Here is a 16,632-nt window from a genome sequence, read left to right on the forward strand (position 1 = left end):
TTAGATTTGAAAACTACACTACCTGAGATGAAAAATACACTGGATGAGATTAGTGGCATGTTAGATATTGAATAGATGAGATTATTTGAAGATATAGCAGTAGAAATTAACCAAGAATAAAATCGGGAGAAATAATAGAGCATAGGTGAACTATGGGAAGTTTTCAAGTGACCAAATATACATAGAATTGGAGTCTCCAAAGGAGAGAAGACAGGAGGGAGAAAAAATAAATAAATAATGGGCCCCAAATTGTCCAAATATCTTGAAAACTACTAACCTAAAATTCAAGGTGCAACGAAACCTAAGCACAAGAAACACAAAGAAAACTACACTAAGACACATCATAATCAATTTGCTTAAAACTAGTGATTAAAAAAGAAAAACAATAAAAACACAAAAGCATCCAGAGAAAAAAAGACACATTACATACATAGAGGAAAGTAGATAAGGATGACAGTAGATAAGGATGACAGTAGATTTCTTGTTGGAAATAATGAAATCTAGGAGACAGTGGAGCAAAATCTTTAAAGTTGTAAAATGAACAGAACAAAACTTGTCAACCCAAAATTCTTTATCTGGTGATAATATCTTTCAAAAAGCAAGACAAAATAGTTTTTCAGAAACACAGGAGTTGAAAGAATTCTTCACAGCAGATTTGCACATAAAATGTTAATGCAAGTTCTTCAAAAAACAGCAAAATAACATAGAAACCTGGCCTCCACAAAGGAATGAAGAGCACAAGAGATGGTAAATGCATAGGTAAAATAAAGACTTTTGGAGACTTTCAAGATGGCGGAGGAGTAAAACGTGGAGATCACCTTCCTCCCCACAAATACATCAAAAATACATCTACATGTGGAACAACTCCTACAGAACACCTACTGAACGCTGGCAGAAGACCTCAGACTCCCCAAAAGGCAAGAAACTCCCCACGTACCTGGGTAGGGCAAAAGAAAAAAGACAAAAGAATAGGGACGGGACCTGCACCTCTGGGAGGGAGCTGTGAAAGAGGAAAAGTTTCGACACGCTAGGTAGGAAGCCCCTTCACTGGCGGAGATGGGGGTGGCAGGGGGGAAGCTTCGGAGCCATGGAGGAGAGCGCAGCAACAGGGGTGTGAAGGGCACAGAGGATCGGTGCTGACCAGCACTCACCAGCCTGAGAGGCTTGTCTGCTCACCTGCCAGGACAGGTGGGGGCTGGGAGCTGAGGCTCAGGCTTTGGAGGTCAGATCCTAGGGAAAGGACCGGAGTTGGCTGCATGAACACAGACTGAAGTGGGCTAGTGCACCACAGCTAGCAGGGACAGAGTCCGGGAAAATGTCTGGACCTGCCTAAGAGGCAAGAGACCATTGTTTCGGGGTGCATGAGGAGAGGGGATTCAGAGCACCACCTAAATGAGCTCCAGAGATGGGCGCAAGCTGCGGCTATCAGAGTGGACACCAGATGGTCAGGAAGTGCTAAGGCTGCTACTGCAGCCACCAAGAAGCCTGTGTGCAAGCACAGGTCACTATCCACACCTCCCCTCCCGGGAGCCTGTGCAGCATGCCACTGCCAGGGTCCCATTATCCAGGGACAACTTCCCCGGGAGAACACACGGCATGCCTCAGGCTATTGCAGTGTCATGCCGGCCTCTGCCGCCGCAGGCTCGCCCCGCATTCCGTACCCCCACCCATTGGCCTGAGTGAGCCAGAGTCCCTGAATCAGCTGCTCCTTTAACCCTGTCCTGTCTACACACAGAGCCAGGGCCAAATCCAAAGCTGAACCCCAGGAGCTGTGTGAACAAAGAAGAAAAAGGGAAATCTCTCCCAGCAGCTTCAGGAGTAGCGGATTAAATCTCCACAATCAACTTGATGTACCTGCATCTCTGGAACACATGAATAGACAACGAATCATCCCAAAATTATGTGGTGGACTTTGGAAACAAATGTAGACTTGGGGTTTTCTTCCTGCATCTAATTTGTTTCTGGTTTTATGTTTATCTTAGTTTAGTATTTAGAGTTTATTATCACTGGTAGATTTGTTTATTGATTTGGTTGCTCTCTTTCTCAGTTTGCTTTTTTATATATATATATATATACACACACACACACACACGCACACGTTTTTCTCTTTTTGTAAGTATGTATGTGTATGCTTCTTTGTGTGATTTTGTCTGTATAGCTTTGCTTTTACCATTTATTCTAGGGTTCTGTCTGTCCGTTTTTTGTTTGTTTGTTTTTTGTATAGTTTTTAGCGCTTGTTATCATTGGTGGATTTGTTTTTTGGTTTTGTTTCTGTCTTCTTTCTTTTTTTCTTTTACTTTTTACTTTTTTATTTTTCATAATTATTTTTTATTTTAATAACTTTATTTTATTTTATTGTATTGTATTTTTTTCTTTCTTTCCTTCTTTTTTGCTCCGTTTTCTTCTGAGCTGTGTGGATGACAGGGTCTTGGTGCTATAGCCGGGTGTCAGGCCTGTGCTTCTGAGGTGCGAGAACTGAGTTCAGGATATTAGTCCAGCAGAGACCTCCCAGCTCCATGTAATATCACACGGCAAAAGCTCTCCCAGAGATCTCCATCTCAAAGCTAAGACCCAGCTCCACTCAACGACCAGCAAGCTACAGTGCTGGATACCCTAAGACAAACGAGTAGCAAGACAGGAACACAATGCCACCCATTAGGAGAGAAGCTGCCTAAAATCATAATAAGGTCACAGACATCCAAAAACACACCACCGGACATAGTCCTGCACACTAGAAAGACAAGATCCAACCTCATCCAGCAGAACACAGCCACTAGTCCCCCTCCATCAGGAAGACTACACAACCCACTGAAGCAACATTAGCCACTGGGGGCAGACACCAAAAACAACGGGAACTATGAATCTGCAGCCTGCGAAAAGGAGACCCCAAACACAGTAAGTGAAGCAAAATGAGAAAACAGAGAAACACACAGCAGATGAAGGAGCAAGGTAAAAACCCATTAGACCAAACAAATGAAGAGGAAATAGGCAGTCTACCTGAAAAAGAATTCAGAGTTATGATATTAAGATGATCCAAAATCTTGGAAACAGAATGGAGAAAATACAAGAAACTTTTAACAAGGACCTAGGAGAATTAAAGAGCAAACAAACAATGATGAACAACACAATAAATGAAATTAAAAATTCTCTAGAAGGAATCAATAACAGAATAACTGAGACAGAAGAACGGATAAGTGACCTGGAAGATAAAATAGTGGAAATAACTACTGCAGAGAAGAATAAAGAAAAAAGAATGAAAAGAATTGAGGACAGTCTCATTGACCTCTGGGACAACATTAAACACACCAACATTCGAATTATAGGGGTCCCAGAAGAAGAAGAGAAAAAGAAAGGGCCTGGAAAATATTTGAAGAGATAATAGTTGAAAACTTCCCTAATATGGGAAAGGCAATAGTCAGTCAAGTCCAGGAAGCACGTAGAGTCCCGTACAGGATAAATCCAAGGAGAAATACACCAAGACACATATTAATCAAACTATCAAATATTAAATGCAAAGAAAAAATATTAAAAGCAGCAAGGGAAAGACAACAAATAACATGCAAGGGAATCCCCATAAGATTAACATCTGATCTTTCAGCAGAAACTCTGCAAGCCAGAAGGGAGTGGCAGGACATATTTAAAGTGATGAAAGGGAAAAACCTACAACCAAGACTACTCTACCCAGCAAGGATCTCATTCAGATTCCACAGAGAAATTAAAACTTTTACAAACAAGCAAAAGCTAAGAGAATTCAGCATCACCAAACCAGCTTTACAATAACTGCTAAAGGAACTACTCTAGGAAGGAAACACACGAGAAGGAAAAGACCTACAATAGCAAACCCAAAACAATTAAGAAAATGGGAATAGGAACATACATATCGATAATTACCTTAAATGTAAATGGATTAAATTCTCCAACCAAAAGACAGACTGGCTGAATGGATACAAAAACAAGACCCATATATATGCTGTCTAGAAGAGACCCACTTCAGACCTAGGGACACATACAGACTGAAAGTGAGGGGATGAAAAAAGATATTCCATGCAAATGGAAATCAAAAGAAAGCTGTAGTAGCAATTCTCATATCAGACAAAATAGACTTTAAAATAAATACTGTTATAAGAGATAAGTAAGGATACTACATAATGATCAAGGGATCAATCCAAGAAGAAAACAAAACAATTATAAATATTTATGCACCCAACATAGGAGCACCTCAATACATAAGGCAAATGCTAACAGCCATAAAAGGGGAAATCGACAGTAACACAATCATAGTAGGGGACTTTAACACCCCACTTTCACCAGTGGACAGATCATCCAACAGGAAAATAAGTAAGGAATCATAAGCTTTAAATGATACATTAAACAAGATGGACTTTATTGATAAAAACAACAGAATACACTTTTTTCTCAAGTGCTCACGGACCATTCTCCAGGATAGATCATATCTTGGGTCACAAATCAATCCTTGGTAAATTTAAGAAAATTGAAATTGTATCAAGTATCTTTTCTGACCACAACGCTATGAGACTAGATATCAATTACAGGAAAAAAATATGTAAAAATACAAATACATGGAGGCTAAACAATACACTACTTAATAACCAAGAGATCACTGAAGAAATCAAAGAGGGAATCAAAAAATACCTAAAAACAAATGACAATGAAAACACGACGACCGAAAACCTACGGGATGTAGCAAAAGCAGTTCTAAGAGGGACGTTTATAGCAATACAATCCTGCCTCAAGAAACAAGAAACATCTCAAATAAACAATGCAACCTTACACCTAAAGCAATTAGAGAAAGAAGAACAAAAAAACCCCAAAGTTAGCAGAAGGAAAGTAATCATAAAGATCAGATCAGAAATAAATGAAAAAGAAATGAAGGAAACAATAGCAAAGATCAATAAAACTAAATGCTGGTTCTTTGAGAAGATAAACAAAATTGATAAAACATTAGCCAGGCTCATCAAGAAAGAAAGGGAGAAGACTCAAATCAATAGAATTAGAAATGAAAAAGGAGAAGTAACAACTGACACTGCAGAAATACAAAGGATCATGAGAGATTACTACAAGCAACTGTATGCCAATAAAATGGACAACCTGGAAGAAATGGACAAATTCTTAGAAAAGCACAACCTTCTGAGATTGAACCAGGATGAAACAGAAAATATAAAGAGAACAATCACAAACACTGAAATAAAGACTGTGATAAAAATCTTCTAACAAACAAAAGCCCAGGACCAAATGGCTTCACAGGCGAATTCTATCAAACATTTAGAGAAGAGCTAACACCTATTCTTCTCAAACTCTTCCAAAATATAGCAGAATGAAAAACACTCCCAAACTCATTCTACAAGGCCACCATCAACCTGATACCAAAACCAGACAAAGATGTCACAATGAAAGAAAACTGTACAGGCCGATATCACTGATGAACATAGATGCAAAAACCCTCAACAAAATACTAGCAAACAGAATCCAAGAGCACATTACAAGGTCATACACCATGATCAAATGGGGTTTATCCCAGAAATGCAAGGATTCTTCAATATATGCAAATCAGTCAATGTGATAAACCATATTAACAAACTGAAGGAGAAAAACCATATGATCATCTCAATAAATGCAGGAAAAGCTTTCAACAAAATTCAGCACCCATTCATGATACAAACCCTCCAGAAAGTAGGCATAGAGGGAAATTACCTCAACATAATAAAGGCCATAAATGAAAAACCCACAGCCAACATCATTCTATATGGTGAAAAACTGAAACCATTTCCTCTAAGATCAGGAACAAAACAAGGTTGTCCACTCTCACCACTATTATTCAACATAGTTCTGGAAGTCCTAGCCATGGCAATCAGAGAAGAAAAAGAAATAAAAGGAATACAAATTGGAAAACAAGAAGTAAAATTGTCCTTGTTTTCAGATGACATGATACTATACATAGAGAATCCTAAAGATGCTACCAGAAACTACTGGAGCTAATCAATGAATTTGTTAAAGTAGCAGGATACAAAATTAATGCACAGAAATCTTTTGCATTCCTATTCACCTAATGATGAAAAATCTGAAACAGAAGTTAAGGAAATACTCCCATGTACCATTACAACAAAAAGAATAAAGTACCTAGGAATAAACCTACCTAAGGAGACCAGAGACCTGTATGCAGAAAAGTATAAGACACTGATGAAGGAATTAAAGATGATACAAACAGATGGAGAGATACACCATGTTCTTGGGTTGGAAGAATCAACATTGTGAAAATGACTATACTACCCAAAGCAATCTACTGATTCAATGCAATCCCTATCAAACTACCACTGGCATTTTTCACAGAATTAGAACAAAAAATTTCACAATTTGTATGGAAACACAAAAGACTCTGAATAGCCAAGCAATCTTGAGGAAAAAAAAAAAAACAGAGCTGGAGGAATCAGGCTCCCAGACTTCAGACTATACTACAAAGCTACAGTAATCAAGACAGTATGGTACTGACACCAAAACAGAAATATAGATCAATGGAACAGGATAGAAACATCAGAGATAAACCCATGCATATATCGTCACCTTATTTTTGATAAAGGAGGCAAGCATAAACAATGGAGAAAAGACAGCCTCTTCAATAATGGTGCTGGGAAAAATGGACAGCTAAATGTTAATGAATGAAATTAGAACACTCCCTAACACCATACACAAAAGCAAACTCAAAGTGTATTAAAGACCTAAATGTAAGGCCAGACACTGTCAAACTCTTTGAGGAAAACATAGGCAGAACACTCTATGACATAAATCACAGCGAGATCCTTTATGACCCACCTCCTAGAGAAATGGAAATAAAAACAAACATAAACAAGTGGGACCTAATGAAACTTAAAAGCTTTTGCACAGCAAAGGAAGCCATAAACAAGACAAAAAGACTACCCTTAGAATGGGAGAAAATATTTGCAAATGAAGCAAACAGAAAAGGATTAATCTCCAAAATTACAAGCACCTCGTGCAGCTCAATATCAAAAAAACAAACAACTCAATCCAAAAATGGGCAGAAGACCTAAACAGACATTTCTCCAAAGAAGATATACAGATTGCCAACAAACACATGAAAGGATGCTCAACATCACTAATCATTAGAGGAATGCAAATCAAAACTACAATGAGGTATCACCTCACACCAGTCAGAATGGCCCTCATGAAAAAATCTACAAACAATAAATGCTGGAGAGGGTGTGGAGAAAAGGGAGCCCTCTTGTACTGTTGGTGGGAATGTAAATTGATTCAGCCACTATGGAGAACAGTATGGAGGTTCCTTAAAAAACTAAAAATAGAACTACCATAGGACCCAGCAATCCCACTACTGGGCATATACCCTGAGAAAACCATAATTCAAAAAGAGTCATGTACCACAGTGTTCATTGCAGCTCTGTTTACAAGAGCCAGGATGTAGATGCAACCTAAGTGTCCACTGACAGATGAATGGATAAAGAAGATGTGGCACATATATACAATGGAATGTTTCTCAGACATAAAAAGAAATGAAATTGAGTTATTTGTAGTGAGGTGGATGGACCTAGAGTCTGTCATACAGAGTGAAGTAAGTCAGAAAGAGAAAAACAAATACTGTATGGTAACACATATATATGGAATCTAAAAAAAAAAAAAAAGAAAATGGTTCTGAAGAACCTAGGGGCAGGACAGGAATAAAGATGCAGATGTAGAATATGGACTTGAGGACATGGGGAGGGGGAAGGGTAAGTTGGGACAAAGTGAGAGAGTGGCATGTACTTATACATACACTACCAAATGTAAAATAGATAACTAGTGGGAAGCAGCTGCATTAGCACAGGGAGATCAGCTAGGTGCTTTGTGACCACCTAGGGGCATGGGATAGGGAGGGTGGGAGGGAGATGCAAGAGGGAGGAGATATGGGGATATATGTATATGTATAACTGATTCACTTTGTTATAAAGCAGAAACTAACACACCATTGTAAAGCAATTATACTCCAATAAAGATGTTAAAAAAAGAGAAACTTTCTGTTTTTTAGTTAAATTTCTTTAAAAGATAATTAACTGTTTTTGGAGAAACTAATAATATATCATGGGGATTATAACATTATGAGGAAGTAAAATGTCTGACTATAATATCACAATGCCTGAGAGAGAAAAATGTAAAGTATACTGTCTTAAGGCACTTATTTTATTCATGAAGTAATGTAATATCACTTGAAGGTAGACTGTTGCAAGTTAAGCATGTATATTGTAAACCTTAAAGTAACCACTAAAATAACACAACAAAGAGTTATAGCTAATCAGCTTACAAAGCAGTTAAAACAGGATCATAAAAATGCAATCCAAAAGAAGGCAGAAATAGAGGGAAAAAAGGTATATGGGACTGATAGAAATTAAATAACAAGATGGTAGATTTAAACCAACCCATGCCATTAATCACATTAAATGTAACTGGTTTTAAACACTCCAATTAAAAATCAGAGGTTTTTAGGTTGGATAAAAAATAAGATCTAAACCTGGGCTTCCCTGGTGGCTTAGTGGTTAAGAATCCACCTGACAATGCAGAAGACACAGTTTCAAGCCCTGGTCTGGGAAGATCCCACATGCTGCGGAGCAACTAAGCCCGTGTGCCACAACTACTGAGCCTGCGCTGTAGAACCCGCAAGCTACAATTACTGAAGCCCGTGCGCCTAGAGCCCATGACCCGCAACAAGAGAAGCCACCATAGTGAGAAGCCCGCATACCGCAACGAAGAGTAGCCCCTGCTCGCCGCAACTAGAGAAAAGCCCACATGCAGCAACAAAGACCCAGTGCAGCCAAAAATAAATAAATAGATAAATAAATTAAAAAAAAGAGTTCCAACTCTCTACTGCTTAAAACAAACCCATTTTATATATAAAGAATATAATAGATTACAGGTGAAAAAAATGGATACAGACATAGGATGCTAACATTAATAAAAAGAAAGCAAATATCAGATAAATAGATTTCAGAGCAAAAGTACAGCAAAACTAAGACACTTTATGGTAAACAAAAAATGAGAGAATTTATTGTAGCACACTTGTACTACAAGAAATGTACAAGGAAGTCTTTGGGCTGAAAGAAATGATACCAGCTAGAAACCTGGATCTTTTAAAAGGTAATTGTTTAAAGGGAACATAAAAACAATGTATTGCAAGTTTATAAAATATGTCAAAATAAAATGTGTGATAGAAATATCATAAAGAATGATACATAAACTGGAGTAATGTTATTTGAAGCTAGACTGATAAGTTAAAGATACATATTGGAAGCTTGAGGACAACAGCTAAGAGACAGGAAGAGTTATAGTTAACATGACAACAGAGTGAACAAAGTGAAATAATAAAAAAAATACTTAAGTAATCTTAAAGAAAACAGGAAATCAGAAACAAAATGGAATATATAGGAAGATCATAGATATAATTAACCAAAATAGATCTGTAATTATTTTTAATACAAGCAGTAAAAGCACTTCAGTTAAAGGACAGAAGATGTTGGTTTGGATAAAAATGCAAGACTCAACTATATGCAACTTACCAGAAACCCACTTTAAATATAAAGATACAGGTTAAAAGCAAAGGATAAGAAAAGTTAAACAGAACAAACTTTACTGATAAGATAAAGGGAATATTTTAATAACAGATAAAATAGACTGCAGGACAAGGAATGTTTCCAGAGATAAAATGAGATATTTCATAATAAAAGGTATAATTCATCAAAAAAAATAACAATCCTAAATTGTATATACCCCATAAAAGAGCTCCAAGCTACATGAAGCAAAAACTGACAGAACTAAAATTAGAAAGTGACATATCCACAATTATAGGTGGAGATTTCAATACTCCTCTCCCAGTTATTGATAGAACAAGTAGACAAAAAATCAATAAGCATATAGGAGATTTTAACAACACTATAATCTAACCTGACCTAAAGACCATTTACAGGATACTCTACCCAACAACAACAGAATGCACATTCTTTTCAATTGCACATGGAACATTTACTGAGACAGACCTTAGGCTAGGCTACACAAGTCTCAATAAATCACCTCACCTAGTCTCATAGTGTTGTGGTTGGAAAAGATACTTGATACAATTTCAGTTTTCTTAAATTTACCAAGGCTTGATTTGTGACCCAAGATATGATCTATCCTGGAGAATGGTCCATGAGCACTTGAGAAGAAAGTGTATTCTGTTGTTTTTGGGTGGAATGTCCTATAAATATCAATTAAGTCCATCTTGTTTAATGTATCATTTAAAGCTTGTGTTTCCCTATTTATTTTCATTTTGGATGATCTGTCCATTGGTGCAAGTGGGGTGTTAAAGTCCCCTACTATGACTGTGTTACTGTCGATTTTCCCCTTTTATGGCTGTTAGCATTTGCCTTATGTATTGAGGTGCTCCTGTGTTGGGTGCATAAATATTTACAATTGTTATATCTTTTTCTTGGATCTATCCCTTGATCATTATATAGTGTCCTTCTTTGTCTCCTGTAATAGTCTTTATTTTAAAGTCTATTTTGTCTGATATGAGAATTGCTACTCCAGCTTTCTTCTGATAGGGGCAGGACAGGAATAAAGACGCAAAGGGAATGGACTTGAGGACACGGGAGGGGGAAGGGTAAGCTGGGACAAAGTGAGAGAGTGGCATGGACATATATACACTACCAAATGTAAAATAGATAGCTAGTGGGAAGCAGCCGCATAGCACAGAGAGATCAGCTTGGTGCTTTGTGACCATCTAGAGGGGTGGGATAGGGAGGATGGGAGGAAGACACAAGAGGGAGGCGATATGGGGATATATGTGTATGTACAGCTGATTCACTTTGTTATAAAGCAGAAACTAACACACCATTATAAAGCAATTATACTCCAATAAAGATGTTTAAAAAAAAAGCACAATAGATGATTATTACAAAAAAAAAAAAATCACCTAACCTTCATATGAAATACATACTATTTTTAACTTTCATTTTATAGGTGAAGAAACAGAGGGAAATAAAAGTTAAATAAGTCACTTAGTTGTTAAGACTCCAAAATGGTATTTGAACATGATAATATTTCAGAGCTCATGAGCTTTAAGTTATTTAAAATATTTCTCCAGGCCACCATCTTTACTTTCTGTGAGGATCATGAAGTAGATAGATGCATAGGGAATAATTACAAAACAGTTGCAAAACTCTGATAATCTGTGTGGGTTTGTAAGACTCTAAGGCATATTTGCCAGATATTGTCTTGATTTATGCCTCTTGTCCTAGCATAATTATTAATAGTGCCCATTTCACTCACAAAAGTGTTTAGGTTTAGATTATAAATAATGTGGTCTCAAATCTAATAGGCTTTTTTACTTACTAAATTCAAGGCAGACTTTTGGAAATTACCATACTCTGGCCAGTCACATGGAAAAAAAGCAATAAAAGAGAAATGAGCATTGGAAGAGCCTGATCTGCTAAGGTCAACCCTGGGAAATTGGCATCCCTGCTACTTAGGAAAAGGAAGAAGAAGATGTTTGGTTTCCTTTCTTGATGGAGTGAATTATGGACAATTACCCTTTAAACTACGCTGAGAGAGAGAAAGCCAAAGTGGGGTGGGGGTGGGAATTGATGGAGAGGAATGTATTCTACTCATCTGAATGAACTTTTAACAGAGCCAACCATTGCCATCAACTCTGACCCTTTCAAACCTGATTCCTGATTCCAGAGACATCCCCTAATCTACCTGCAGTCCCAATGTTCGTATCACTGGCATCATCATAAGGACTTCAGCTTTTCCTCCTTTTATTTGTGAATAGCCATCTATTATAACAAAATGCACATTGCAGTGTAAGGCAGCAGCCTCCAATGTAAACACAAGATGGTTGAATGTCAACAAAATGATCAGATTTGAATTTAATTTTTGCAAGATTAATGCTCTAAAAATTTAAATTTCCTACTCTTGGAAGGGAATAAAAAAGTAAAAATTCCCAAGGATTGGAACCAGAAAATGAAACATTTAATATACATAGTGAAACATTAAAATTCCAAGTCAGTCATTCTGGAGGAGTATATTGGTGCTGTAGTAAAATACAGCTGTATTGTTCTTGACACTTAAAGAAGTTTTGAGGAAAACCTCAAATCAAGTTCCATTTGGTTTGTGAAATTATACTCTAGATGACTTGACGTTGTCTTGTATAATGTAGCTTTTTTTACATTACATTATTTTCCATTCTTTAACAGAAAAAAATTCTGCATAAATAAATCTGTTATTTTGCCATTAAATTATATTTATAATTTATAAAGATGATTATTTGAATATTTTTTTACACACAGCATCAAACTGTAACATACTTTTTAAATCTTAAAGTATTTTTTAGAATTAAAATATTCTTAAGACTATATTCAACAAAGTTTTGTTTCTTTTGCTGGAAGGGCCTATGTCCAGTAAGAAATGTGATCATCACAGCAAGACATCTATTGACATCAAAAAACAGCTCCACATTCAAAAAAGACAGAATTTCTCTTATTGCTATGCCTAATGTAAGTATTTTTATGGTACTTTTATCTTAAGTATGTTTCCATAATTCTGGTCATTTATTTGTGAATTTCTAATATATATGGATTAATGACAGAAAAGATACATACTTATAAATATCTTCCATTTTTCTTTATTCTCCTGCCAGCTAAGGGGAAAGGATTTGTCCTGGCTACACTTATTTATTTCATAATTTCCCAGTTATTATCAAGAAATTGTATTATACCTCAAGAATGTGCTCCTGATGAGAAAGACTGCTTTAAAATTCAAGTCACTGATATTCATTTTTGTCTCCTGGATTATGTTTCTTTGAATGTGGCTCCACGGGAACCTGAGACATGGCCTCGGATGACTTTATACAGGTGATACATAAATAATTCTGCTGTTAAAAACAAACAGAAAAAAATTCATTTTATTGTAACCACCACCAACATAAGCATTTTGAGAGCCACTATCATTTCTTTCTTCAGGAAATTTCATCCAGTTAAAGTTAGAAGATCAAGTTAGAATTCATTACCTGTACACATGTGGTATCTCACAGATAAATTCCAGCTGCTAGCCACGATAGCAAGTCTAGATTTAATGTTTGACTTTCTGGTTGACAGGATGAGTAATCTGAGCCTGAGTTGACAGTAGTGACCCTCAACTAGAACAAATTGATGTATTGGCAGATTATTCTTAAAGTTAGTCTGAACTTCTCAATACTTTTTAGTCAAGGAAAATAAGCTACTTTAGAGGAGTATTAAATAAAACAGACCATCAGAATAAGATCTCTTCACAAATACTTATTTTTGCACAGGATTTCCTTGACCCTTCAGTAATAGAAATGGCAACCCTGAACTATGTTTTAATCTATGCTGTTATAGAAATGAGAAGGAGATGGGAGAAATAAAGAGAAAGGTGAAAAGAAGTAGAATTTACATAATAAACTGTTGTAAGTCCATTGTTGTACATCTTTGCCGGTATGAGAACAAACATGTGACAGTATGTTAGATGTGGTAATAATCACAAAGATAAAAATTATATTGACAGATTGGGGTTCCATGGTAATTCTTAGAATAATATCCATATCTATACTTCCTAGAATGGATGTCAAAGGTTTTGTTTTTCTAATTTCCAGAGCAGCAAACTCCACCTGGGATATCAAATTCAAGCTGTGTTTCTTTCCACCTCTTACACTGAGAATAGTCTTTACAGTTTTTCACTCAGAATTCATAGTCATTTGGCTAGGCATTGTTGTAACTTGGATAAAACGCTAACTGTAGAATAGGAATGTGTAAATATAAGCGTGTATATTTTATTTGAAAGTTCAAATCTAATGTGCCTTTCATGAATAGCAGTTGCATCTTTGTATTTCCACATTAAAAGGAATGAAAAGTTAACTCATATGCTTCTTTTGTCATCATATGTATCTTCCATTTTAATACTCTTACATATGTTTGTAATATGATATAATTACCATGGAATACACTGGTGAACTAAAAAATTATTATGTATTATAATATGGAAAAAGGAGAAGCGTTTTGTTTTTTTCCCCCCTGAAAGCCTTTGACAAAATAAGGGAATAACAGTAATGCAATTTTTAAATTAGTATAGAGAAACAATAGCCCCCCCAAATAATTGCACAATAGAAACCTGTGCAGACAGTGTTTGCTTTGTTATATTATTTTTATTATTGTTATTATATACTTGAAGTTGACTGAGAAATTTAAATAAGAAAGTAATTGAAGTCCAATGTTTTATTCAAAAAACCTTTTCAGTGGATGTTTTAGGTTGAGTGCCTACTCAACCTTTCTTTCACTTTCTACATCCAAATTACTGAACAGTGAGAATCCATTTTCAATGTAATGGCTGAAGCATTGCATGAAAGCCATCAAAAGAAGGCAGCTGAGTTTGCTGTATTATATTTATAAAGGCAGGAAAGTGGAGCAATACATTATAAAAGATTTTCAAGAACATGAGTTTGAAATAAAAGTACTTTCTGCTTTTTTTTTTTTTTTTTTTTTAATTTATTTATTTTTGGCTGCATTGGGTCTTCATTGCTGCACACGGACTTTCTCTAGTTGCGGCGAGCGGGGGCTACTCTTCGTTGCGGTGCACAGGCTTCTCATTGCGGTGGCTTCTCTTGTTGCGGAGCACGGGCTCTAGGCACACGGGCTTCAGTAGTTGTGGCACATAGGCTCAGTAGTTGTGGCGCACGGGCTTAGTTGCTCCGCGGCATGTGGGATCTTCCCGGACCAGGGCTCGAACCTGTGTCCCCTGAATTGGCAGGTGGGTTCTTAACCACTGCGCCACCAGGGAAGCCCTACTTTCTGCTTTTATTTTTAGAGATTAAGATTGCTAGATTAATATATTTTCCAAGAACCCATACAAAGAACAAAGGCAGCAACTCAGGTTCAAACAAAAGAAAGTTATCTTTTTGTTTTTATTTTTTATATGTTTTAAGATTACAAGATTATTTTCTTTTATAGTAACATGACTGTTCAACAAATCGCATTCTGGTACGTGACCATTCAATTGACTGGCTAGGTTTAATTTCCATGAGGTTTTTTGCTGACTGATTTCTGCAACATTTGAACACTGGATCATCAATCTTATTAACTTAGATGCTCAAAAATACTTATTAGTTACTTATTGCTATGTAAAAAATTGCCCTAAAACTTAGTGGCTTTGAATAACACTTTTTTTTTTTTTTTAATCTCATCCTTTCTGTAGATCAAGAATCTGAACATGGCTTAACTGAGTCCTCAGCTTAAGAGTCTCTCAAAAGGCTGCTTCGTCAAGGTGTTAGCCAGGACTGCAGTCTCTCAAAAAAACTTGAATGGGGAAGATTCAGTTCCTCAAAGGTCTGAGGACCTCTGCTCCTTGCTGGTGGCTGGACAGGGGCCACCCTCAGTTCCTTGCCATGTGGACCTCGCCAGCTTGATTCATCAGAGCAAGCCTGCAGGAATATGAATTCCGGTAAGACAGAAGTTACAGTCTTTTATAACCCATTCCCAGAAAGTACATTTTTGCTCTATTCTAGTCACTAGAATTTGCACTTCTAGTCACAGAAGCAATGAGTAGCAATGGTTCCTGCCAACCCTTAGGAAGAAGTGATTTCACAGTGGTGTGAATAACAGAAGACAGGGATCTTTGGGAGATATTTTAAAAAGTTACCTGTCACAATATCAGACCATTTTATAGATTAGTTGCTTATTTTCAAAAATGACACAAATGAATTTTTTTAAGTTAATTTTATGGTCACTAGTACAGTGTTTTTTAAAGGAATAAATTTGGATGTTTTCTTATAATATGGGAGGTTGATCCATGATTATGTGTTTTTCCTTGAATGGTGTGTGTGTGTATATACATATATATATAGTAGAAAATTGTTCATATTACCAATATACCTGTAATCATTTCTGTAGAATGTCAACATAGTTTTTCAAGATTTCAGAATCTCCAAAGATTTTCTACTTTCTAATTTTTTTAGTTATATTCTAGATTTTCATCCTTGAAATTTAGGGCATTCAAGTGGTTATTTTTTAATAAAAAGATATTCTATACTTCCAATATTTTATTTCCCTAACATCCATTCATTCACATACCTTACACACACAGTTACACACATTCAATTGAATGTGCCTCTTGTTCAGAAAGTCCTTTTCAGACTATTTTATTGTATGTAAGTATCTAATGAAAGCACTCAAATTATTACTTACGGCCGTAATTGGCTTTGATTCCTCTTTAGAGCTTGCCCAAGGCAGCCAACTAAGCACAGGAATATAAACTTTTGGATTTGCATCTTATTTCTTGCTTCATTAATTTCATTAACTTTCAAACTGATGAATTCTTAGAATTAAAATGTCATTTACATTTAATACCCCAAATCACTTTCTTTGCATTTAAACCTTTTAATTGTATTTTTGAGTCCTGGTTCTAAATTGTGTTTGTCAAAGTCTTAATTAGATTTATGTCATAGGAATACAGGAGTTAGCTGAACAGTAATGGAATTGAATGAGGTTTTCTTTATAAGGAATTGGAAAATGGCCTAAAATATTTGGTATGCCATGGAGACTTTCTATACTGTGTAACTAAAAAGAT

This window comes from Eschrichtius robustus, chromosome 5, assembly GCF_028021215.1.
Source record: "Eschrichtius robustus isolate mEscRob2 chromosome 5, mEscRob2.pri, whole genome shotgun sequence".
Lineage (NCBI taxonomy): Eukaryota > Metazoa > Chordata > Mammalia > Artiodactyla > Eschrichtiidae > Eschrichtius > Eschrichtius robustus.